Source organism: Aquarana catesbeiana, linkage group LG05 (assembly GCF_042186555.1).
Source record: "Aquarana catesbeiana isolate 2022-GZ linkage group LG05, ASM4218655v1, whole genome shotgun sequence".
In the NCBI taxonomy this organism is placed as follows: Eukaryota; Metazoa; Chordata; class Amphibia; order Anura; family Ranidae; genus Aquarana; species Aquarana catesbeiana.
Genome location: NC_133328.1, coordinates 170,712,921 through 170,740,884, shown reverse-complemented (window position 1 = coordinate 170,740,884; position 27,964 = coordinate 170,712,921). Strand labels below are relative to the sequence as shown.

General features: G+C 40.0%; 1 protein-coding gene across 1 annotated transcript in view; it reads left to right on the top strand.

The window, feature by feature from the left end:
* Positions 1-611: 611 nt before the first annotated feature.
* The window catches only part of CPNE4 (copine 4), a 568,794-nt gene continuing 541,441 nt past the window's right edge, over positions 612-27,964 (top strand). Inside the window, exon 1 of the mRNA XM_073630343.1 lies at positions 612-1,271. The gene's annotated coding sequence lies outside the window, so the exon portion shown is untranslated. The remainder of the gene's footprint in view (positions 1,272-27,964) is intronic.

Genomic DNA, 27,964 nt, shown 5'->3' with positions numbered 1-27,964 from the left:
TGATAATAGCAAATGAATATTTGCTATTGTCACACTGATTCTCCTCCCCACCAATCAGGAAGCGGGTCCTGAGACCTGTTTCCCGATTGGCCAAAACAACAAGCAATCCTATTGGACCATGGCCAGGAGGGAGGAGCAGGGAGGAGACATTGTGGCCTCCGGAGGAGACACAGGGGACGAAGCCGCCACCCAGAGGGTAAGTGCAGGGTGCGTCGACCGACCTATGGTTGTGGTGATTGTGTGAGGACCTGACTGACCCACAGGTGGGGGGGTGCGGGTAACCGACCAACCGGGGGGGTTGTTTGTGGGTGTATTGTTTGCCCCCCCCCCCCGAAAAAATATACCACCAGCCGCCACTGCATGGTCCACTAATTGTGAGTGCAATGCTCTGCAGGCTCCTATACAAAACACAATAAATGCACACTTTTTTTCAGCAAAAATATGTGCATTTATTTATTCATTTATTTTATACATTTGAACTTACCCTTTAATTGTCAAATGTCTAAATTGTCCCTAGTATGTGTATGTGAGATAGTGAGCTTGGATTGTGAGCTCTTGTGGGAATGGACTGATGTAAAAGTACAGTGTGTAAACTGTCAGTCCTATATAAATCTCTGTAATACATACATTTTCCTTTATCTGAACTAAATAGAAAACAGCATTAAATTGGTTAAAAAAAAAAAAAAAAAAAAGAAAGAAAGAAAAAGACACATTTTTGGTTCCATGTAACACTGTAACACTGACAATATTTACATTGTTTTTTTAGTTGCAGCTTTAGAGGCTAAAAGTCAGATTAATGAATGTGAACTTTCACTAAGAACCCTTGGGAACTCCGTGAGTCGTGATGATGAAAAGCAGTCACTAGAGGGCGCTTGGGCTCAGTGATCTAGACAGTAGCTAGATGCAGCATGAGACTGTGATGAGCCAGAGAAGGTGGATTATTCTCATTGTGTGTGCAGTCTCCTAGTCACAGACCTCTCACTCCTTCCATCCCACTTTCACCACTCCACATCTCCTTTTACCCTCGTCTGACTAGTCCTCCATCCAAGTGATAAGATCCTGGCACAGCATCCTACCCCCCAGGCAACCTTCAACTTCCTTGGGCACTGAGGATGGAGCTGGGATTTTCAGAGGTACCCTCAAACTCATCAGCTTACAAAACCATCTTCCTTATGTAACTACAGCCAAAGGGACTGCAAGAGATCTAAAGGAAAGGAACTTTTTATACAGCATCTGGACTAGTCAAACCTACAGTGATCTTCTGCATTAAGGTAGGTGCTTCCAATTATTCAGATACCTAGATGGGTTTTGTTTTATTATAGCAAGTATTTCCTTTGACATGGATATAAATGTTGCGATTTCTCCTTTTAACTTTATGGAAATTGTATTGCCCCCACCTGACCCCTGTTCTGTAAGGACATATAGGATAACTGATTGCATCCTAGGCAGTGCTGTGTAATTGGATCGTTAATGTAACCTTTCCAACATCAGCACCAAATCTCACTTTAACTGCACTTTCCGCTCTGCCTATTGTAACTTTGTAGAAATATTTGTCTACATTTATCAGGCTGTATATTAAAAAAAATAAAAATATTAGTTATATTACACTTCCACAGCCTACAGCCGGTCTAGGCATTCTTTTTATTAATTAAAAGCGGATGCTGAATGACAGCTGACGTTCTGTATATATCAGAGAGGGTACCTGTCACAAAAGATTAACGGCTATGTGTCAGTATTCAAATATTTTCTGAAGCGATTGCAAGGTGCAAGATTAGTGGCTACCCATAGGGAAATCTCAATCTACTACAAAAGTGACCTTTTGCACCTTTATGAACATTCTTTCTAATTTAAATACAGATTTTAGCATGGGGATCCCTATGCTGTAATATGAATAAAACTTGCATTATCAGTATAGAAAGCCCAATGCTTACATCTGATTTTATGAAGAGTCTGCTGAATATTAAAAAAAATTATTTAAAATTTTTTTTTTTTTGCATAGAATAAGAGTTAGAAAAAATAAATAAAATGAAGGCGTATAAACTGGAATTAACCTAATTCACAATAAAGCCACCATCAACAGTAAACAGCTGAAACAGATTAATATATAATGTGCATAGACACCTTGAGTGCGTCATGTCAGTAGCACATAGTACAGGCATGCGACATCCGTGCCAGCAATAAGTTGGAGTTTACTGCCAATCACTATGTTGCAAGAACTAGGGCTTCACTTCGGAATAGCTGCCACGTTAAAGTAGGTTTCAGGAACTTGAAAAGTATAAAAGAATGGCCAAACTTTTTGCCTTAAAATCCACTTATTTGATTCATTTTCTTTGTAATATGGCTTTGCTGTGTAGATCATTCTATTGCAAGTGCACTTTTTGTTTTAGGCTAGCCACATCCACTATGTCTTTTTTTTTTTCCGTCTCCTATAATGTTATCATACATAAAATTGATTAAGCCCCGGTTCTAGATGTGAAACGCGTTAGCTGGAACTGTTAGTTCACCAGTTGTGCTGTACATGTTTTTATTTTACATGGAATAAAGGAGATTGCATTGGAGTGCGGCTATCCAGCCTTTATTTTTGTTCCATAAAGTTGAAAGGTTGTCATAAAAGTGACTTTTATTCAGCCTTTCTCAAGCTTTAAAAAAAAAAAGAAGGAACCCTTGAAATAACTTTCAGGTCTCCGCCATTAATTACTACATCTATATTAATTACATACAAGCTCACGGTACATTAGCATGATGGTCAGTGGGAAGAATGCCCCCTTAAAAGATCATTGGTGTCAGTGGTTACATATCTGAGAGGTGGAAACTACTCATTTACCAAAACTATGTAATCTGAGGACGTACCTAATCTACCCAATCAGTTAGTATTCGATTAGCATACTTGTTGGCAGATAAAAACGAGATTGTACAATCAGATTTTTAACATGTGTGGTGAGCTCTAGACTGTAAGATCATCCTATACACAGAAAGATTGTGAATGTATAGTACTAGTGTCTGTCATTGAGAAACACTAGAATAATTGTACGGTTATTAAAAAGACTTTGGGGTTGAATTATTAAAACTGGAAAGTGCAAAATCTGGTTCAGCTCTGCATGGTAGCCAACCAGCTTCCATCTTCAGCTTGTTCAATTAAACTTTGACAAAAAAACTTGGAAGTTGACAACCTAAAGTCCCTAACTCACATTCATACATACACACACTAGGGTCAATTTAGACAGGAGCCACTTACAGTAGACTACCAGCACGTCTTTGGAGTGTTGTAGGAAACCCACACAGGCACAGGAAGAATGTTAATACCTAATCATAAATATTTAATGTATTCCAATGTATTTTCATACACCTTGATTCATTATATTATTTATTTATTCATCACAGGCATTAATATTTAGCCCTACAATTTATACAGTGCTTTACAGATATCGTACATTCGCATCAGCCCCGTGCCCTCAATGAGCTTACAATCTAAAGTCCCCATCTCATATGTATACATACAGATGCACTTGCTAGGACCAATTTGGAAAGGAGCCAAATAACCTACCAGCACAACTATTTTATATCTTGTGTGACCCTAGACATAAAGGTGTCCATACAGTTCAATTCTATAATTCTACTTTAGAATATGTGGTCAGGAATACTACAATACACATTACGACCTGATCTCAGTGCAATCTTCAATAAATCTGCTAAAGTAGTAGATGTTCTATATACACAACCAATTCCATTTATATGTATTCAAGGCTCCCATGCTACATAATTGCTGGTAGATTGTGTAATTGAACTGCGTTGGTGTATGGTCAGTTTTACACAATAAGTGGACAACTTACCAAAGCATTGATAGACCACAAAACCAGATTCAAACGCTGATCAGTTTAATGGTAGATTAAAAAAAAAAAAAAGAAAAGAGGAACAGCGACTTCCCCGTAACCCGATTGGCTGTTTAAACAGGGGTTAACTGAGTTTACAAACTTTAGTAAACATCCTTTTTATACATCTTTATTGGTGGAGGTGGTGATGAACTAGTAAAAACGCTATTTTTAAACCTGAATGTATGTGGATAGGCTCATTTGTTATTTTAATTTGTTTAGATGACATTCTTTTTTTTTTTTTGCAGCGTGTTCTTTATTCATCATGTATGTACTCAAATATCAAATCAACTAAATAGTTACAAGATCTCTAGCAAAAGAATGTATGCATAATTAGAACGGAATGTATGAAATATTAAATCAGGCTTACTGGGGGGGGGGGGAGTGATTAACTTAAGGAGTACATTTTTGAACTTTTGATAACGCCCAATTTATGTATCGAGGAATTTAAAAAGAAAAGTCATATAACTACGCACATAAAGTGAATACAGCTTCAGGCTACCTAAAAATCCACGCCGTTAGTAAATCAATCTAACCATTTTGCTTAATGGAATATAATGGAATATACAGTACAAGTGAACTACACAAGGGTAAAAGATTGCCTAATTGCAGTACATGTATTATAATGTATTATAATGGATTGTAATGTCCTGGAACTGTCTTGTATAAGTGTCCTCTACAAGTGTTAGGAATTGTATGTAGGAGGTGTACTATTGAGTCACGATTCAGCCAGTTTACCAAAACGTGGGAATTTATTTATATAGCGCTGGCAAGTTTACACATTGTATATTCACATTAGTCCATGTCTTCAAGAAGCTTACAGTCTAAGGTCCCTACCTAAGATGCATACATACTAGGACCAATCTAGGCAGCAGCCAATTAACCTACCAGCAAGTCTTTGGAATGTGTATGGAAATGCATGCAAGCACAGGGAGATTTTACACAATTTGGACTTTAATCATTTTTGTATAGCGCTGAATGTTTTCTTTTATTTGTTATTTTTGGTGTTTGTACTTAGACCATCATTGCAAGCGGCTCAATTGGATTAGCGCTGGTGTGTTTTATTACAAGCACAGGGAGAGCATGCAAACTCCATGCATAGATCATGCGATTTGCCCCTAGTACAGCAAGGCAGGAATGCTAGCCACTAAGCCACCTGGCTACCTATGTATACACACACACACACACACACACACACGTGGCATTGATTTACTAAAGGCAAAAGGACTGTGCGCCCTGCAAAGTGCAATTGCACTTTGCAAAGGCATTTGCTCCAGAGCTTAGTAAATGAGGTAAAGCTTCACTTTGCAAAGAGTACCCAATCATGTGCAAAAAAAAAAAAACAGCATTTTTGCTTGCACATGATTGGATGATGGAAGTCAGCAGAGCTATTGCTCATCTACTGTGCTCTGGAACAACCTTACAGAGACTGGAATCTCCCCCCAAACTATTGAGACTTTTTAGGCTCTAGGAATGTATAAAAGTCAAATATACATAGTATTAAATATGTTGTATTTATTAGTATTGAAAAGTCATTAAAAAGAGAAAACAGTATAAAATGTACATACTAAAAACATGAAAAAATGTGTGGTCTGTAGCCACAAGGTAAAAGGAACCACTAAATTTCAAGTACAGGAAATATGCATAAAACAGTCTCCAAGGACTCTGAAACGCATTGGCGACTGGTTTATAAATATTTCCTGCACTTGAGATTTATTAGTTCATTTTCCCTTGTGGCTACAGACTGCACATTTTTTTCATGTTTTTTGTTTGTACATTATATACTGTTATCTCTTTTTAATGACTTTTTGATACTAATAAATACAACATATTTAATACGATGTATATTTGACTTTTGTACATTCCTTGAGCCTAAAAAGTAACAATCTTTTGAGGGGAGATTCCAGTTTCTATCCACATTAGGGATGTGGCCTTTATAAGCAGATTTATATAACCTCGTACTTCTATATGCAACCTGCTCCTACAGAGTCCAATTGCACGGTGCAAAGTGCACACTAGTTTATTTGCCTTTAGTAAATCAACCCCACAGTATCTGTGGCTTTTGGAGAATTGCACGCAAGAGTGTCCAAACTATAATAAAAGTTGATTTGATAATGTCTTCTGAGTTTTTTTAGCTTTTAGCATTTATATGTGAGCTGAACCCCCTTATAATACTGTTTTGCAACAGTAGCTACGCCAGCAGTGACCAGTCCATAAGGGGTGCAAGGGCGCCACCCCCCTTATGTCCATGCACCGCCCCTTATTCTCCATGTGGAGAGCTGGACACATAGATTTCCACGAGATTTCTACGAGTTTAGTTTTTTGAAGCACATTATTAGAGCCTGAGGTTCTAATTGGCTTCAAAAAGGTTGGGCTTGGGGCGCAGAGCACTGCGCCCCGAGCCCACCCACTTGTGACATTAGCAAATCAATATTCGTCTATTGTCTTCCGGCTTCTCCTCCCGGCCAATCAGGACAGGAAGCGGGTCTTAAAACCAGATTGGGCGGGAGGAGAAGCGGGCAGGAGAAGCCGGGGAAGCTGTGATCTGGATGTGGTAGATGTGGACCTGACAAGGGGGTTTGTTTGCCGCCCCCACCAAAAAATGGAGCACCAGCCGCCACTGATCTATGCTATATGTATGCATCGCATACTTGCACATTATGAAATACTTACCTTAGAACTAAGCCCGCTTAGAGGGCTGACATCTTCCTCCCGTCTTTCTTCTGGGTTTGTGGGCTCCAGAAGTGTGAATGGCCGAAGGCACGATGACGTCACTCCCCTGCATGCATGCGAAAGCCCTCGGTTCCGGCGCAAAGCTCTGAAGGTCTCCAGTACAGTATGCCGGACCTTCAGATCGCATGCGCTGGTGACGGGGGGAGGAGGGGGGAGGCGCCGAAGCTGCTCGCGACCTGAATGGGGTAAGTGCAGGGCTGATGGGCGGACAGACAAGCGAGCGATGGGGGGAGGGTCTTTGTACTCTGATCAATGGGGGGGGGTTTGACCAAATGATGGGGGTGGGGGTATTGTTTGGCACCCCCCCAAAAAATAGAGCACCAGCCGCCACTGAACTATGAAAACTATTAGTAGAGAAACTATGAAAAGCTAAGCCAAAAGCGTCAAAGTGTCATGTGCCCTCTCTAAAAGAGGGATAGTATTCATAAGAAATCAAAGTGGACCCTTGCATTACATCTTTAATACATGTAAACATATATATATATATATATATATATATATATATATATATATATATACACATCTATACACACATACGCACACACACAAATATATATATATATATATATATATATATATATATATATATATTTTTATATATCTATATAGATATAGGTATATACACACATGCATACATATAAATACATCTATGCATCCATCCATAAAGGAGATTCTACGATCAGATTGTAAGGTGTGTGGTAAGCTTTAGACATAACACATTTCAAATGAGTATACGACATCTAATTAAGGTTAAAGTGAAACTTCAGTCATTTTTTCATCTTTCTATCTATTAAAGCCTCTACCCTTCTTGTTTTAACTTTGGATAGTAAAACATTTTTTTTCTGCCAGTAAATACCTTATACAGCCCACTTCCTGTTTCTTGTCTGGTCATTGGCTTATGACATCACGCACAGCTCTCTCTCTCACTCTTGTGAGAGTTTTCCGGGAAGGGAGGGGAGATGAGTCATAAGAGGGCCAATGAGAGCTGCAGAGCTGGAGGTGTGCCTCTGTGTGCCTGTGTAAATCCAGGAAGTGAACAGGCAGCAGCTTCAGCTGCCCACATTTAAAATGGCTGCAGCCAGACTCAGTGGAGGGAGATTTCTGCAGCATATTTGGCAAGTACAGAATCACAATATATATATATAAAATAATATGCAAAGTGGTTGGAGGGAAGCTTCAGAATGGCAAAGATGTTTTATTACAAATGATGTGAGCAGACTGTAGTTCCTCTTTAAAATAATAGTTGGCACTCTATATAACAGAATATACATTATGCATACCTCCCAACATTTTGAGATGGGAATGAGGGACACCTACTAGCAAAGGTATGTAGGCATAGGACATGCCCCCTTAAAGGAGAATTAACCGATAAAAAATATTAAATAAATCAAATAAATCCACAAGGGCTTTTTTTTACCACTACTATTCCTTTATATTGGCTTTCAAAATGTACAAATGCAGCAATTTAGAATTTGGATGAAAGGTTTAGCACTGGGAAACACTTTTTGAAAAATAAAAAATGCATTTTATATACAACTATATGTATCAGACCAAAATGAGGGACAAATGAGGAGGAATGAGGGACAGAGGGACATTGTTCCAAATCAGGGACAGTTGGGAGCTATATCTGTACTGTATAGTAGAAATCCTAGTTGTATATGTCAGATTTGTTCACAGTGTAGTGTCATATCTCACACCACCCACCTCCCTTTTTTAAAGTCATGTAAGTGTAGTGAGATCAGAGGCTACAAATAGAAAATGCACATGGCTGGAGTGAATCACAGTTTGGGATGTGTGAGATGGAGAACGGAGTGTGATCCAGGTGAATCAGACATTAATGCTTGTCTCAGCTCTCACTGGTATCACACAGTGCTGGGGAAGCAAAGCCTTTCGTGCTCTCCCCCTCTCTCCCCCCTCCCTCGCGCTCTCTGTCTGCGCGTTTGTCACTAGCAATTAGTCCTTGGTGACAGGAAATTTACATTGCGCCCTTTGCTGAGACGTAGCTCTGGAATTGTGCTCGTACTCGGTGTGTTTTTTAAACTTTAGCTCGCAAAGAAAATTATTAACACTGCTTAAATTTGGATTTCTCCATTTTCTGCAGAGCAGGGGGCGATTTACTGAAGAGCGTAACGTTCATACCAACTCAGCAAGCCTGGGATATATTTAATGAGCCTGGAAAATATCAACACAGATGTGTCCCCTGTCCTGACTGGGTTAGCTAAGCATAAGGTCCCCATACACAGTACAGATATACAGTAAAACCTTGGATTGCGAGCATAATTCGTTCCAGAAACATGCTTGTAATCCAAAGCACTTGTATAGCAAAACGAATTTCCCCATAAGAAATAATGGAAACTCAAATGATTCGATAACCTTCCTAGTTTATAGTCCATAAAAAAAGATTATAGCAATGTGACCAGGTTGTGTAACCATAAAATGTCCATCCACAAATGGAAGTCTCCATAAGGGAATTAGAAGAAAAATCCAGCAGGAGCTCCAGAGTATAAAAGAGAAGAGAGGCGCCTCTAATTTGTAGCAAGATGTTGCTAAATGTTGTACCTTCAATACATGTAACCATATTGCTACACTTAGAGGCGCCTCTCTTCTCTACTCAGTTGTGACATGGCACTACTTGTATATCAAGACATCACTTGTATATCAAGTAAAAATGTATTTAAAAATGTTGCTTGTCTTGCAAAACACTCTCAAACCAAGGTTTTACTGTATTGGGATTGATTTACTAAAGGCAAATAGACTGTGCAAAGTGCAGTGGGCTCCAGGAATTAGTAAATGAAGAAAGCTTCTTTTTGAAAAGAATACCCAATCGCATGCAGGGAAATGAAAAAAAACAGCATTTTTGCTTGCACATGATTGGAAGATGGAAGCCAGCAGAGCTTCTGCTCATTTACTAAGCTCTGGAGCAAGTGCTCTTGCAGAATGCCATTGCACTTTGCAAAGTGCACAGTCTATTTGCCTTTAGTAAATCAAGCCCATTATCACATGGAATAGAACACTGTCAAACTAACTTGGCACTGATCGGACATCACATGGGGTACTGACCTCTCCAGGGACCAATCAACATTCTCTCAGTTATCAAATGGGCAGTATAAAACATCCTGGGGATGATTCAATAATGTATTGCAACATATTCCTGACAGTGTGTACATAGAAGCTTTGGCAGAATTCATGAAAAATGTGCAACGTTGCTAATATGTAAGACAAATTCAAGTAGCTTTTTTTTTTTTTAATAATGCAAGGCCTCATTTACACAGGAGGCCAGGGAGCAGTAAAAACAGGCATTTAAGCTGTGGTTTTACTGCCGCCTCACCCCCACCCCAACAGCCCACTTTAAAGGTAACAGTATTAAAATATAATGTCCAGCTTTAAATGGGGAAAAAAAACATTTGGGAAGTGCCTGGGAGCTGCTGCTCTACTTTTCAGAGGGGGGAAGGCCGTATAGACCGTCGCTCGTGTGGCTGTATTATATGGCACTATTGTTTCAACAAATGCATAAAGAAATACCACCATTTCTGTGATGAGGAAGGTGGAGGTAAATAAGACCTATTCCATGATGGATCAAACTGTGGACTATGTTGCATCATTGAGACCATTCTGTGACAAAATATATAGTATCTGTAACCACTTGCTTACTGGGCACGCTGCCCAGACCAATTTTCAGCTATTAGCCCTGTCACTCTTTGAACGACAATTGCGCGGTCATACAGCACAGTACCCAAATAACATTTTTTTATCATTTGTTTCCCACAAATAGAGCTTTCTTTTGGTGGTATTTGATCACCTCTGGGTTTTTTGGGGTTTTTTTTATTAATACATTTTGCAAACAGGTAATTTTTCTCCTTCAATGATGTACGCTGATGAGGCTGCACTGATGGGCACTTATAGGCTGCATTGATGGGCACTAATAAGGTGGCACTCATGGGCACTGATAAGGCAGCACTGAAGGGCACTAATAAGCAGCACTGATGGGCACCGATGAGGTGGCACTGGTGGGTACTGATAGGTGGCATTGGTGGGCACTAATTGGTGGCACTGATAGGTGGCACTGATAGCTGGCAGTGATGGGCACTGATGGGTGGCAGTGATGGGCACTGATCGGCACTGGTAGGTGACACTGATAGGCAGCACTGCTAGGTGGCACTGATGAGGCACTGATTGACATCACTGGTGGGCATTGATAGGTGGCACTCGTAGGCATTGATAGGTGGCACTGATTGCTTGCACTGTTATATACTGGTGGGCACTGATTCATGGCACTGTGGGCACTGATTCGTGAAACTGTGGGCACTGGCAGGTGGCACTGGCAGGTGGTACTGGTGGGCGCAGATGATGCGGCTATGCCTCTCTCTCTTCGGGGCCGATGTCTTTTCAACAGAAGCTGGTGAATGGCTTTTTTTTTCTCCTCACGCTGTCAGCGTGAGAAGAAAAAAAACGATTACCGATCTTCTGTTTACATCACGTGATCAGCTGTCATTGGCTGACAGCTGATCACTTGGTAAGGGGCTGGGATCGACCCCTTACTTTGATCTGTGATCACCCGAGTCTCATTGACTCGGTGATCACAGTGAGTGCGCCGCGCGCGCCCTGCAGGGGTCAGGCGGAAATCGTGCAAAGGGGAGGACGTCTATTGACGGCCTCCTGTCAAAGTAGGTCTGCGCTGTAGCCATCATTCGACTATAGCGTGGATCTGAAGCGGTTAAATTCTTCTGGAACTGACATTTAATATGTTTCCCTCACTCTCCCAACTTCTGTGAATAGCTTCTTTGCCTGTAAACTCCACCACTTTGCAGGATAGATGCTTACAACAGTTTTAGTTGGCTAAGATTCATATCCACCTTACCAACACATACATGAATCTGTCACAAGTTACACCATTTGTTGCACTAATGTGTTGCAGATTTCTAAATGAGATCTATGACAATCTTCACGAATTCCAGGACTTATGTTTATAGCATCAGCACATTTATAGAGTCATCGTATAACAAATTTGATTACATACTATAAAATACATATGTTTTGCTTGCTCACATCCAGAGTTTACAGATACAGCCATATGTTTATATGGTCAGGTTGTCTAAAACGTAAGTCTTATTAGAATACCAGAAAAAAACTGTCACTGACCACATGATGTTAGTTGCAGCGTTAAGGCTCCTTTCACACTAGTGGTATCTTTTACCGCTCATTCGAAAAGCAGTCGGCATTGGATCACTTTCCAGAGGATGGTGAAAGGAAGTTAGAAGGTTATAAAAAAGGAGAGAAAGATGGCGGGACTTTGTCAAGACACACATATAAATATTATTAATTGGTTCAAAGCGCCAACCATGCCCCTCCCCCAGCGGGTCAGCAGATGGAAAACATATAGCCGGCAGCGCCGCGTACAAGACGTCAGCGGGCCCGGCAAACTTCGCGTCAACGTCATGCATCCTTTGCCGGGCGCGCTGACATCTTGTACGCGGCACTGCCGGCTATATGTTTTCCATCTGCTGACCCACTGGGGGAGGGGCATGGTTGGCGCTTCAAGCTGTGGGGCCATGGTGGTCTGGCTCCGTGTTTGGTGGCGCCTCCCTCTCTTTCTCCCCTTATTGGACCAGCGCATGACGTTGGGGGAGGTCTTTGCTGCGGCGTTGCCTATATGGGCTCCTTCCTCATTTGGGTTTCACATTCAGGCCAGTACACACCTACCCCACCCGGGATAGATGAGGCATATAGGTATTTTTTCACCCATCTCCCAGACACTGACAATTAGGTAATTTCACTCACATATTTCATTTCACTTTACACTTTGCTTTTGATTACACCCTTTTTGTTTCTTTTCTTACCTCACTGCTTCAATATTTTTCTGTTTGTCACATTTATCACAGAGGTCTTCCACAAAGGTGGTTACCCCCTACAACACCATCACTACACACACCCTTACCCACGTGGGGCGTTGTTCATGTTTGGCTGTGCTGGCGGCAGTGCGTCCCCTCAGCTCCCGTTTGGGGCCCTGTATGGCTGGTCTTGGAGGTTCCACGCCCGCACCGCCTCTGCAAGGTTACACATGTAAGTGTGTGGGATAATTCAGGCCATGGGGGTTTCTTCCATGTCCTGGGTTCACCCTCCCACCCTCTGATTTAGTTCAGAATACCTTCATTTTTCTATTTTTTTTTTTTTTTGTTCTCACATTTTTACAAATGTTTTGCTCCTGATGATAGGCTATAAGGCCTTGAAACGCGTAGAGCTAACATCAACCGATATGTATACATTTCTGTAATATTTTGTATGGCTGTTCCTTGTCTATAATTAATTTTAATTTCATTTTTAATTTGTCTTCCATACCAGTTTTACTCCATTGTTATAATCGATATAGTTATTTTTGTCCAAATAATTATGTCTTATTCTATAATCTGCACCAACCTATTGTTGGAATATCTATGTATATACAATACTTGGTTCTGTTGAATTGTAATAAAATATACAGATGTTTATATAAAGCAAAATGCATTAAATATTTTGATATGAAAAAATGTATGATAGATTGAACCAATTAATAATATTTATATTCAACCATTTTTTTGTTGCTCCCGTGTGCCTCGACAAATTCCCGCTATCTTTCTCTCCTTTTTTATAACAATTAACCGGGATGGAGGTGGGGATATGAACGGCCCAGTCTAACCTCATTTAAAGTCCCCAAAATCCCTGTTTCTAAATCTTTTTTCTGAAGTTAGATGGTGTTCATTAGGCAATACTGCCGCCTTCTGATGCCTGTTTTGTTTTTAACTGAACCCCTGAAGATTTTTGATTGGACGAAACATGTTGGGTTGAGTCTGTTGTGCACATTAACATCTATGGCTGCTGTGAGCAGCGGTTTCTATATAAGTTCCTTTGTGCAGGCTTATTTTTATATTTGATTTTATGTCTTTACACAAATAAATGTTGGGATTTACTACAGTATGAGTGTTTTGTCTTGCATTTTATGATATGTATTATATTGGGGATGTCTGATATGGATGAGAGAATCGAGGGTGTTGCATCCAAGATCTGCTGGTGCTTGTAAAATCTGCTCATTAGATGCTATTCCTTTATCTGTGTCCTTGTTGGTAAAGAGAGAGGAGAAGTACCTTGATGTGGCCCCAGGCTAATACATGCTGAGTGCAGTATTCGGCTCCATGCACATTGGCTTAAAAAACATTGCTTCTAAAGGAGTTCTGTGTTCTGCCTGTATAAGCTACTCAATGTTATCCTATGTGTCCATGCGCAATAGGACGATTACAGGCATATTTTTAGCTCAACGTTTAGAGCAGGAAAAAACCCTTCTGGTTTGCGTTTCTGATTGTAGCTTACTGGGAGAAAAAACTTAAAACTCTTCTAAACTCGTCTAGACTTTGTACAAAAAATGCTCTATATAAGCGTTTTTTACTCCAAAGAGAACAGACATTTTTTTAAGCCCAGTGTGCATGGAGCCTTCCTCTGGAAGCAAGGTTTTTACTTTGGTAGAGTAACTAGGACTTTTATTAGTTTTAAACAATTTGTTTTTATGTTGTTTATGTTAATTTTGTGGAAGCGCTGCATGATATTTACTGCTAGCACTAGCTGTATCATTTACTGCCCCTCTTGAAAAGCAGTCCGCAGTGGATCACTTCCCAAAGGATAGTGAAAAGAGGTTAAGCAGGTGTTCAGGAGGCAATACTGCCGCCTTCTAAAGCCTACTTTTAACGTTTTTCTTTTTTTTATTACTAAACATCAATTTTATGTTGGGTGACTGCGCCACAAATTCAAGCTAAGTGATTGAGGCAAGGCAACATTAATTAACATGAGAGAGCTTGACAGGTGGCGCCTGTCAAACTTTGCATGCAATGTTAAAATTGCAGCACCATCATGCAAAGCATTGTGGTCACGGCAATATGTATTGCTCCGAGGGGTACCACCATTGCTTGTGGGTGGGCAGTTCTGGAAAGGTAAAAGAGTACCTCCCCCTGGCTTCCTGTGTGAAAGTACCGTAAAGGAGAACTTTTCACCAGATTGATTATAGATCCATGCAGTTATAGATCTTTTTGAGTCGGTTCAGGTGTATATATATCATCTGCTAAGCCCTGACGAAGGGGTAGTGTTGTGACCCCGGAAATGCATTGGCTGTTTTTTATTGCCGAATTACAAACTATTAAAATCCTCCTTGAAATCTTTCACCTTATGATGGTTTGTGTTTGTTTATTTCTGGATCCAAGTCAGCTTAGAAGGACGCAGTCTCACTACATATTGCCGCATTAAGGCTAAGTTCACACTGGCATTAAAGTGTTACTAAACCCAGTAATATGACCCCCCCCCCCACAGTGCCCAGAGCTTATAAATTTTCTTTTTACATTAAAATATTGCCACTATATACCTTTTTGGATGGTCAGTATACCACGGTTACATCATAAACTGTACAGTTTCTCAAGTGCTGAGAGTTTAGGAAGGAGGAGATTTTCACTGCAGTCTGTATACATGCCCACATGTGTGATGTCAATACCATGTGACCTGGCTATCTCTGAGAACAAGAAACTGTTCTCTCCAGCATAAAAGACATAAAAGACACAACTGAGCATGTGCAGGTCAGCTACTCTGTCTGTGTTAGCGGACTTCTCCAGATAGACAGTGCAGGAGGGGGAGGATCTGTGCATACAGGATAAAACAGCCTTTTTACACAATGCACAGGATTAACCCCTTAAGTTCCACAGTGAGTATAACAAGCGTGCTTTGCTGCATATACAGACTGATTTTACTGTTGTGGGTTTAGTAACACTTTAAAAACAGGTGTTTATTATGCAAATAATACAATGGACAGCACATAGTGCTGTTCACATTATAAGAAACATGAAGCATTAGCGCCGCACCACTTCAGAATTGAAGCCTCATGTTGAGTCATGAGGCAATTGAAGCCCTTCAACGCCTACCATTCAAGCCTATGGTAACGCTCAGCAAACGCTCTGGCAGGCGTTTGCTGTGCAGTTGCGCTGCGTTTAAATTAGTTTATTTCTGACACTTTCCATTGAGGAGCAGTTTTAACGCATCTTAACGCGCATCAACCGCTTCAAAACCGCGCATAGGGCATTTAGGGAGCATTTTAACGCTTGTAAAACACCCCATACTAAAGTTCATTGACACCAGTCTGACGTCCATACTAACGCCATACAAACCATATAAGAGCGCTTGTTAAGCGCTGGAAATTTAGTCAAGTGTGAACAAGCCCTAACACTTGTTTGCTGAATTGTTGTAAATATTACACTTGCTATTAAATGTATCCCCCCCCCCCCCTCTCCCCATAGTACCTTTCTTCTGCTGTTGTGTGTGTTGGCGCAACATGTTCAGTATGCTATACATGCAATTGGGGTCTTTCACCACTGTGTGTAAACGTGTTTGTTATGGATATCTATGAACTTCCTTTCTCTATTTCCTTTTAAATTTTTTTACATTTTTTTTAAATTTTTTTTTAATTCCCTGATTGAGTCATAGAAGAAATCAGAAGACTGTTAATTAATAAAATAGTATGCCTTTTTGAAAAATATTCCTACCATGTTAATAGGATAGACAATTTACAGTTGCATTGCACATTTAATTCGCTATATGTGCTCAGCGTTGCACAGCTTGACTTAAGGGACCTGTGTCTGGTTGAAAATACATTTCTAAAGAGCTTATGTGTCATTAAAATACAGTAAGAAAAAGTACACGGGATCTTTATTCAAAACACAATGTCGTTTTGATTTCTTCTGTATACAGCATTGTACTGATATGTATGGTCGCGAGTGACTCAGTACTTGTTACCCTTCTACTTCACACTATTGGTCAGTCGGTTTATCAAGTATTTGTAGTGACTCCTTAAAATTGCCGAAATCAGAAAAGAAAACAAAGAGGTGATAGGTACAGGGGCTTTGCAAACAGTTTTAGAAACTCTGCCGAGTAATATCTGCATTTACAGTATAAACCATGAGCATGCTGTCACAGGTGAGTTTCTTGATTTGGCTACGTAGGCTTTCATTAACTTTACTTCCAATAGTAGCATATTATTTATACTATTAAGATGGCAGACATACCAGTTTGTTACAGCTAGCCAATCAGTTCATGGTCAAGAATTGCATTCAAAACAAAACACGGTCCAAACTGGATTTTAAGGCTTGGTTTGTTTTCATTGGTGTTGCTGCAGATAGTGGATTCCTCCCAACATTTTAAGATGGGAATGAGGGACATCTACTAACAAATCTATGTAGGCATAGGACAAGCCCCCTGCCACACCCCTTAAAGGAAAATTAACCAAAAAAAAGGTTAATTAAATCCACAAGGGCTTTTTTTTACCACTACTATTCCTTTATGTTGGCTCTTAAAATGTACAAATGCAGCAGTTTAGAAATGAGATGAAAGGTATAGTACTGGGAAACACTTTTTGAAAGATAAAAAGTACATTTTATATACAACTATGAGGATCAGACCAAAATGAGGTGTAAAGAGGGACATTGCTCCAAATCAGTGACAGTCCCTCGAAATCAGGGACAGTTGGTAGCTATGGATAGTGAATTTCACGTAAATACACTTCCAGATACGGAGAAACACGGTCTTCTATATACATGATACATTTTTTTTAAAACCAACATATTTCATCAAAGCATTAAAAAAGCTTTTAGATTTACCATCCATGCTTTGTATCCTGTGCATTATGTATGAGGAGAAGTTAGTCCATTATATAATATACACCTAATGTCCATCACTGAAGGATAAAAATGACTGCTAGAAGTTTCTCTTACCTCACTTTGCAAGTTTTTTTTAATGTGTACAACTCACACCCTTCTCTCCCTGAGATTATAGTAATACTACTTGTCCATTTCATGAGAAGCTGGGGGACAAAGGTGGTGCCCCAATAGTCACATCCCCTCTCCTCCTACAATTCGGCTTTGAAATTGGTAACAAAAATGTAAACTGCTTATTAATTATGTATTCTAGGATATAATTTTTTGAGATATCCCTTTGAAAGAAATCAAGTCAATGTAAATATTGTTATCGCTGTATGGTAATTGTTTGAAAACAATTCTCTAAGTATTGGTTGGAATGATATATGTACATCATTTTGCATTGCTGATCCTCATGCCTCACTGTAGGGTCTGTTTGGAGACAACAGACTCCGTGTAGTCCCTAAGGGCACAAACAGGTTGAGGTACTAATACTGGACAGTGCAAAATCTGGTGCAGCTCCCTTGCTAGTACAGAAGCTTCCAGTCACAAGCATAGCTCTATGCACACTAAAGCCCCATACACACTATTAGATTTTCTGCAGATTTTTGTCTTCTGATTTACCAAAACCATATAATATGAGGTCAAACCTTAAGGTTTGCAATTTTGTATGCAATCAGGCAGGCCCTTGCACTACATGGTTTTGGTAAATCTGAAGACAAAAATCTGCAGAAAATCTAATAGTGTGTATGGGGTCTTACAGCACAGTCTCAATCTAGGGGATTTCTTTTTAGAAGTTATTGCTGAGTAACGTAAAACAGGAGAGGGGTTCAGAATACTCCAAATAATCAATAGGAGGACAAACTTCTAGTGCAAATTTTGCTGCTGCAGACACACGTAAAAGTCACACAGTAGGTTTTAATCACAATGTCCCAGCAACTGACTGCCACCCAGCTTGCACAAATAGTTCCTCAGTGAGGGAGATCCTTCTGCAGACCAGGGCTTTGAAACAGTTCCCCCAGCAAAATCCATTAGAAATAAATTTTCCCCAAGCCCTCAGTCCAGCACCTGCTGAGGTCCAGGCAGCAATTCTGATATCAGTATAGCTGCCTCTCAGGGACAGGAGCCCCAGGAGAACTGGAACCCAACCAACACAGGAATAACACTTTCAAAAAGGTCTTCTAAGCAATTTATCACCTCCCCAGACACCTTAGGCTTCATGCACACTGGGCTTAAAAAAAGTCTGTTCTCTTTGGAGTAAAAAACGCTCATATAGAGCATTTTTTGTACAAAGTTTAGATGAGTTTAGGAGAGTTTTATGTTTTTTCTGCCAGTGAGCGCCAATCAGAAACGCGAATGAGAAGGGTTTTTTTTCCTGCCTCTAAACGTTGATCTCAAAATATGCCTGTAATCGTCCTAATGTACATGGGCACATAGGATAACATTGAGTTGCTTCTACAGGCAGAACACAAAACTCCTGTAGAAGCATAATTTTTTCGGCCAGTTTGCATGGAGCCTTATAGATGCCCCCTTCCAGGGAGGGGCTGAGGCATGATAAATATTCATAACCAGGTATCTGACTCTGCCTGCCCTATATTCTGGAAGCTTCTCCAAGAAACAAGTAGGTGAAAATCAATCAACCAGCCAAGGAAACCCTCACCAGACAAAAACAATAGATCACTGCTCCACTTACTATAGTGTGACCAAAAACTAAATTTAGACTACCGACCTAACTAGAGGAGGGCACTACACTAGACTAAACTGGCTGACACGTATTAATCATGGTTGCCATACATTCTATCACTTCATATGAAGAGTAATGATATGCCCCCTTTTTTTATTATTTACAGCTCTCTGCCTAATAACCTGAAAAAACTATGGGCTATGTGAAGTCCAGAGCCAGTTCTGAAACCATTCTGAGAGTAAATATCTCCTAAGGACTTACCATAAAAACTCATCCATTTTTGGTACCTACGGCTGCACCTAACACCCAGTCAGTCACAATATAGCCTATTTCAGATAAAGCCTCATGTCTCACACAGCTTAAAGTGTTACTAAACCCACGACAGTAAAATCTGTCTGTATATGCAGAATAGCATGCTTGTTATATTCACTTTGGAAGTTAAGGGGTTAATCCTCTGTATTGTGTAAAAAGGAATTTTGATCCTGTATTGACAGATACACCCCCTCCTACAGGGTCTCTTTTGGCAAGGCCAGATAAGACACAGTCAGAGTATTAAAGCTGCACATGCTCAGTTTGGTCTCTATTGCTGAAGAGAACATTTCCTGTTTGAGCTGAGCTTTTCAGATCACGTGGTATTGACATCACATCTTTGGGTGTGTATACAGATCCTAAATGACAGCACAGTTCCTCCCTCTTCCTCCATGCCCAGTAACTAAAAAAAGAAAACAGTGGGTGAGATATCACATCTTGATTGATGGATGATCCGCCTCCCATAACAGCATGAGCACACGGTAGTGGAAATCTCCTCCTACCTGAACACTCAGCACTCGGGCAAACCATCACATGACTATGGTATACAGATCAGCCAAAAAGGTATACAGTGGCAGTATTTTAATGTAAAAAGAAGATTTATAAGCTGTGGGTACTGCAGGGTCAGATGAATTATTTTCATATTACTGGGTTTAGTAACACTTTATTGTAAATAATATTATGACTAGCTGCTAATGGTATTAAAACAATCCTTACTCGTGGATTGGTGACTAACACTGAATAAGCAGATTGGTTTTGGTCACCAATCCATAGAAAGGCTGTCATTGAATTAGAAAGAGTTCAATGAAGAGCAACTGAATTATTAATGGAGGTTGAAGGACTTCACATGAGGAACAAGTACAAACATTACATTCATTCACTCTAGAGAAGTAGTTGGATGAAAGGAGGTTTAATTTTTAATGTGTTCTTTACTGTAAGAGCAGTGAAATGTGGAACTCTCTTCCCTAGGAAGGGGTATTAGCTGAGAGTGTTGATAATTTCAGAAATTGTTTAGATGTTTTCTTCATTCAGCATAATATATAAGGCATGAGAATTCTTAAATGTGATAGGAGTTGGATCCAGGGATTTATCATCACCAATATGAGTAAAACACAAATTCACACATACTCAAAGATTGAGCTAGATGGATCTGTGTCTTTTTCAACCACATGTGGAAATATGTAATATTTTTGTGTTGACTTGTATACATTTATGTGCATGAGAACAGTAATAATGGATAATTGAACATGAGGGCTTTTCTTCCTGCTTAGTAGATTTCATAATGACTCAATGCATGTCAAGAAGAAAGAAAGCACTAGACTCACTATAAGACTCAATGGAGTTGATTTACTAAACTGGAGAGGACAAGAACTGGTGCAGCTCTGAATAAGCTTCAATTTTTTTTTTTGTCAAAGCTTAAAGTGATTGTAAAGTCTCGTTTAAAAAAATAAATAAAAAAACATGTCATACTTACCTCCTCTGTGCAGTTGGTTTTGCACAAAGTATCCCTGATCTTCCTTTTCTCGGGTCCTTCTTTGCTGCTCCTGGCCCCTCCCTCCAATCGAGTGCCCCCGCAGTCAGCAGCTTCCTATGGGGGCACTGGGGCTGAGTCACAGCTCCGTGTTTCCATTCAGACACGGAGCCCCGACCCGGCCCCCTCTCTCCCCGATTGTCTGACTGACTTTGATTAACAGCCGTGGGAGCCAGGGGCGCTGCTGCTTTGTTTCAGTCAATCAGGACGAGTGTCCCAGAAGGCTTAGATATTCGTGGACATCACTGGAGAGAGATGGGGCTCAGGTAAGTAATTAGGGGGGTTCTGGGGTGGCTGCTACACACAAAAAGTTTTTATCCTAATGCATAGAATGCATTAAGATAAAAAAACCTTCTGCCTTTACAACCCCTTTAACTGAACAAGATGAATTTAGAAGCTGATTGGCTACCATGCACACCTGCACCAGATTTTGCACTCTCCAGTTTTAGTAAATGAACCATAATAAATATCTCAGCACTCATAAGCCTTGACTTCCTGATTAAATAAGGACCATTAGAGAGGAACATTTTAAAATCTGAATTTAAAGTGAACCTGTGCTTTGCTGATGCAGGGCAAAGCTACATGTTTACTTAAAAACTCGCTCTAAGTTCAGTGACTTCCATTAAACACCCACATGAAGGGCAAACCTACAGTTTTATTTAAAGCTACTATTTCACTAAGGATTGGCTTGGGCTCAGTCTAAACCCACGGTTGGCTGAACCCAAGAAGAAGCTGCCAGTGCCAGATTAGGGCAGTGCCATCTACCTAATAGGGCCATGGGGCCATATTAGGTCAATGATGTCACAAGCATCCCCACTGCTTTGTTTACATGCAGCTTTAGAGTAGAGAATGCCATGACCACAGCTGAAGGAACTGACATTGACAGCTTCCTTCCTTTGCTCAATGACTCATGGCCACACACAGGTTGGCCATATAGCCCTCATGTAAAAATTGTTAACTTGCTTCTTGGCCTCATATATAGTTACTCTGCTTTTACTCATGATAAAGTCATATAGGATGAAACATGTTTAGTATTTCCAAGTTGTTGTGTCCCACATATTATGTGCTCTATCATTGTTGTTATGTATTTTATTGTATGATTAATATAGTGGTATCTACTGATGCCAGGTGGGTAGTGCACCTCCACAGCAGCTTTTTTATTTTGCCTCTAATTAGTACAGTTACTAGCTAGAGACTCCTTGCATTTTCATGTTGTTTAGATATAGTTTTACTTTCAATGCAGGGACAGGGCTTAGGAAAGTCATGGTCTTATTACACTTTAAAAGACTGAACAATCATCCTCTGGGCTGTGCTTTCTGAAGTAAAACTTCATTGGATTCACTTCTATGTCTTTTTAAAGAGTTAAGCTATCTATGGATTCTGCTTAGTCAGCAAGTGGTAATACTGTCCGACTTTCTGAGTAAATCAACCCCATAGTGCAGCGGCTCGGCCCCCGTCCAGCTCTCTCCTCACTGGCTCACTGGCTGTGATTGACAGCAGTGGGACCCAGTGGTTTCCCCTGCTGTCTCAGCCATCGAGGAGAGGGAGTACAGGGACTGCTGAGGCTCTCATGGACATCACTGGATCGAGAGGGAGCTCAGGTGAGTATAAGGGGGGCTGTGGGAGGAGCAGCCCACTGAAGGTTTTTTACCTTCATGCATATAATGCATGAAGGTAAGAAACCTTCAGCCTGTTCAACAATTGTAAGTTACACCTGGCTCCAAATCTGCACCAAGCCAGATCTGTGATCACCTATAGTTAAGGTGACCATCCAAAGGTGTAGCCGGGGGGGCTTGCGTTAACTCCTTCTATTGGTACTTATGTGGAAGTCATGTAGTTATGCTGTGGCTGGGACTGTTCCATCAATGTATTAGATTCTATGGAGGTCAGGATCTTTTCATGGAGGCTTCCCATTGCACATCTTGTTCTACCCTGTCTTTAGAATATCTTTCTTTTGATTTGTTACTTACTTGAATTGTTTTCTTCCTCTCACAAAACTTAATGATATCAAATTCTACAAAGTCATAAAATGTGTACTTTGGGGCCAAAGATTAAAGGTGTTAGCCTCTAGCTAAATTACCAAAGAATTGATATTGCCACTTATTCCCTTGAAAGCCTCAGCAATTCAGGATTGTTTGCATATTGCTGCTATGAACATACGTCATTTTTGTATCACAGAGAAGATCCATTTGTTCATCAAACTAGCTATTTTCCTATTGTAGAGCATTTTCTCAGCATCTAATGAAGAATATATTTCCTGGCCCAGCAATTATACTCTACTCCTGCGTATTATTACACGTATTTGCTGAGCTTACTATTGAAAAGAAATCGTACCTTTTTTTTGAGTGCATTAGAGAAAAATGCATGTTTTCATTTACTTCCCGCGGCTGTTTATATACAGTATACAGCTCTGACATGAAATCTAGTATTAAGTAATTCAGTTCAGTTTTTCTATGAAGAAAATGAAAGGGTTAGTTTGTGAAGCAGAAATTTGTTTAGCTAAATTAATACGGTATATGCTCGCTATCATGCTCAAGTGCAGTAATCCTAGTAGACCATTGTGGGAGTCTAATTTTGCAGTTTCTCCATGCAGTTGCAGGGCGATCAAGCCATTTGTTTATTGGTTGCTATTTTTATTGGACATTTGCGCAACTTAGATTCTAGAATCTGTAATACTTTTGCAGTCATTGATATCAGCAAGATGTCTAAAGTTTATTCCGGAGTCAAGCAAGAGGAATTTGTAGCTGTTTAGTGTTTAGTAGTGCCTGAACAAGAAAAAGGCTGCCCGGGGCACAATTGGAATATAGCGTAGAGAGGACTGTTTGATAGTTCTTTGTTATTTACAATAAAACGTTCACACCTTACTTCAGTGAGGTCTGTTTTAAACCCCCTAAATGCAAATATACTAAATGCCTTTATTCTTTACCTTTTGCTCCAGGCATTAGTTCTCTCTGCAAGGTGTATAGGAGGTGCAGCAGGAATCATTAAAGAATCCCGACTGTGACTGCTAGTAGCCGGGAAGCCAAATGGAAATCTAATTTCAAATCATAGTCCATACAATCTTCACAGTTCTAGCAGCACATTAGATGAAGAGCATTCATTTTGGCAGAAGCCAAGCTGCTCTGATTAGTAATTGAGGAACTATTGAAAAAGATGAGATAGCTAGCTTCCTACTCTATAATAATCAATTGTGAACAAAGGTAAGAATGGATCCTAGTAGCAATGTTTACTCTGAGTTCCCTAGGCTATATATGCTAACGTAGTAGTTGGCCTATGCTTAGGGCAGCAGGATACAGCTAAACTAAAATACATTCAACAATTTTTTTTTATTTTATATGTTCTTTGATCAAAATCTCTGGACCATTTTGGATAAGCCCTTATTTAGTAAGGGCTTACCTAAAAATCTAAAATTTAAAGTGTTTAGTAAGCTAAAGAAGTCAATCAGATTTCATTATAGCATAGTTATGCAAAACAAGGTAAAAGAGAAGTATGGTCAAAACGTTTTTGGCCATACTTTTCTTCTGGCACACAGGAGTGCACTTAGTTGTGCTCTCCTGTGACCCAGAATCAGACGACAATAGACTAAAGTCCACTGCTGGCTGATGTCACAGAGGAGATCCTGTCTCTGAATGTATCCCACCAATAATCCACCCACCTAATCAGCAGCTGGCTCAGATTCCCAATATGACACACTCTCAGTCACGGAGAGTCAGAGCAGACCGAGAACTGAGCGATCGGTGGTCGTGTGATTTCTCAATTTTAGGGATTAGAGCCGGTGGGGGACAGCTTCAGCACTGGACTGATGCTGCAGCAGGGAGTATAAATATTTGTTTTTTTAATATTCCCAAGCTTCACCTTTAGGCTGGGTTCACACTATTGCGAATTGGATGCGGGTTTCCTCGCATTCAATTTGCATAGCAGGAGATTGTGACTGGCTCTCTATGGAGCTGGTTCACACATCTCCGCAGCGACTTGGGTGCAAACTGCACAGGAGCCCTGAGCGTCTTTTGGTCCGTTTCAGGTCCGAATTTAGCCCAAAATTCGGGCTGGAATCGGACCTGAAACGGTGAATGGAGAGGCACTGGACTCCTGGTGTGAGCCACTGCGTGTTCTAGTGTGAACCCAGCCTGAATGCCTGGTTGTGTGGAATTCTTTGTTTCTTCTTTAGAAATGAAATTCGGTTGGCTACTATAAGTTTGCGCATCTTCATTAAAATCTAGTCTGAAAATGCAAGCAATGTGCAAAAATATAAATTGCTGAGTGCTTAAATAAATACAATATGAGTAATAAAATGTATAAACAATGTAACGTGCCACGTGCTTATGAACAGTGAAGAACTCATTGATTACATTCATATAAACATGATGAAATCTAAAAGATGTAAATAAAGAAGGAAAATACCAAAAAAAACGGTGCAGAAGAATAAAAGTACTAAATAATAATCCCAGAAAATTAAGTGTCCACTATTTCATAATAGAAGGCGGTGAGTGAACAAGTGTTGGAATTTCTGATATTCTGTGCAAATTGCAATTTAAACGGTGACTTTTCTTTCGTGCAAGTCTAGCAATCTAAACGTGACTTTTTTTCAGTACAAATACAGCAATGTAAGAGGTGACTTTTCTTCAGTGTGATAACACCTGAATGAGAAATGCCCCTTTCCTTACCGCTGTAAGGTAACAGCATGTATATGAAGCAAATGCAGATCCCAGGTCCTGCAGGGGATCCCACTAACTGATTCCTATCAATGGCATGGCGTGGGGCTCATCTAAACAGCCTTATGTCCTGGTCAGTGGTTTAAGGTGATGTGTATACGTCTCTCAAATGTAAAATAGATGGCGTAGAAAGCTCTCCCGGATAGGTATATAAATCATATGGAGAAAGAAAAAGGGATCCCAAATCATGTAGTATGTAAAAGTATTTGTATTTTATTTAGTAAATCCAACTGCGGTACTCACATTTAAAAACAAGGTAAATACTTATCTCCACGAGCAGCGAGCTCACACACTGATGTCACTTCCGGGGCCTGTCTGTTCCGACGCGTAGCGTCACGATCACGTGACTTCATCAGAGAGTAGATGATCATTTCCTGATTAAGTCATGTGATCATTAGTTAGTTAGTGGGATCCATGCAGGACCTGGGATCTGCTTTGCTTCATATACATGCTCTTACCTTACAGCTGTAAGGTAATGGGGCCATTTCTCACTGAGGTGTTCTCACACTGAAAAAAAGTCACTGTTTAGATTGCTGTATTTGTACTGAAGAAAAGTCACCATTTAGATTGCTATTTGCACAGAATATCAGAAGAATTCCAACACTTGTTCACTTACCGCCTTCTATTATCAAATAGTGGACGCTATGAGTTCTTCACTGTTCATAAGCACGTGGCATGTTACATTGTGTATCCATTTTATTACTCATATTGTATTTATTTAAGCACTCAGCACTGTATATTTTTGCACATTACTAGCATTATCACATAGAGCGCAGCACCACCTATTGATTTTGTTTCATTTTTACCTACTTTGGTTATGGATTGACCATTTCGGTCATTGCTGCAACTAGTGTTTCTTCCCCCTATTGTCTTGTCTGGGGTAGTGTGGGAATATCTCTCTATTTTGTTTTAAGATCTAGTCTGAATCACTAACAGGTTAATGTCATTTTTTAAAAGTTGTTTTTTAATGTTTTATACTGACAGCTTTCAATAAGGAGGAATTTCAGCTTAAAACTTAACTGGCCTTAAAAATGTCCCCTCTCCCTTCCTAACACCTGTACGGACTAACCTCTGTAAAAATAGATGCATATACTTACCTATTTTCAGCCTGCTCTGGTCCGGTCATGTGATCCCCTTTGTCAGCTAGGGGAGAAAGCATGCAACAGTGGCTGGTACAGCCTGGAGCGGTTATGTCAACCATAGGCTCCCTTTTGCATCCATTGTCAGCGCTCTCTGAGATCTGCTGATCCTGACATGAAGGTATTTGTTCAGGCATGGTGTGATAATGGATTCCAAATCATGCTTTTAACATGTCCCCCTATCACATCAGCCCCAAGTTAAGACAAGTGACCACACAGACACACATTATATAGGTATGGTCTATCATTGTTGCAGTCAGGAAGCCTGCCCTGAGCAACGATGTGTAGCAGGCATTGGAGAGAGTGCAGGTTGATAGAAAATAGGTTCAAAATGGTTTGGGGAGATCAGCAGCACTGATATGCCAGACTAAAAACAGTACTTTTTTAAAAAACATGGCAATTTTTATAATACACAGAGGAGTTGATTTACTAAAACTGGAGAGTGCAAAATCTGGTGAAGCTATACATAGACACCAATCAGCTTCCAGGTTTTATTGTCAAAACGCAATTAAACAAGTCCAAGTTAGAAGCTAATTGGCTACCATGCACAGCTGCACCAGATTCAGGGTGCTCTAGTTTTAGTTAATCTCTCCCCTGTGCTTTAACAAACTAAAGGTTATCTGGTTAAGATTTAGAACTGCTTTCATATTAAATCTATACTTCTGTCCTTTAGGTACTAAGATACTAAAAGAGGGTGAAGACCCACTTTAAGACCTTTAGCCTGAGATAAGATGATTTTTCTGCTCTGCAGACTTCCTGCTATAATTTAATGGCCTCATTTATCAAAATATCTGAGGAATAGGAATGTTTAAGATAATCAGTGTTGCCTTTAGCAACCAACTAGTTTTTTTTTATCTCCCAAACAGCACTGGAGAATTATTGGTAGAACCAGACTGATTGGATTGAGCTATATATATTTTCTGTGGCATTTTTTTCACACATTGATATATGGTGGCAGTTAAGAAAATTAATTCCAGTATCAATATATGTCATGTTACATGCATTTGTCACGATGGAACATTGCAACACTCTCATAATTTACAGTAAAAAATAAGGATAAACCAAACCCAACACAGTTCAGTGCTTATAGAAAAAGGGAATGGGGTAACGGCGTCAAGTACACAAATCTAAATTTTCTAATGCTGCACCTAAAATTAGTTATAATTAATAACTCATGAACAATTATTTATAAAGGGCACAATTAGCAGTAATATTAATAATAAGTGAAAATTCATAAACACTTTAGATTCAATTAATAAAGTGCGCACAAAAAAATCTAAAAAGTCCAAAAAA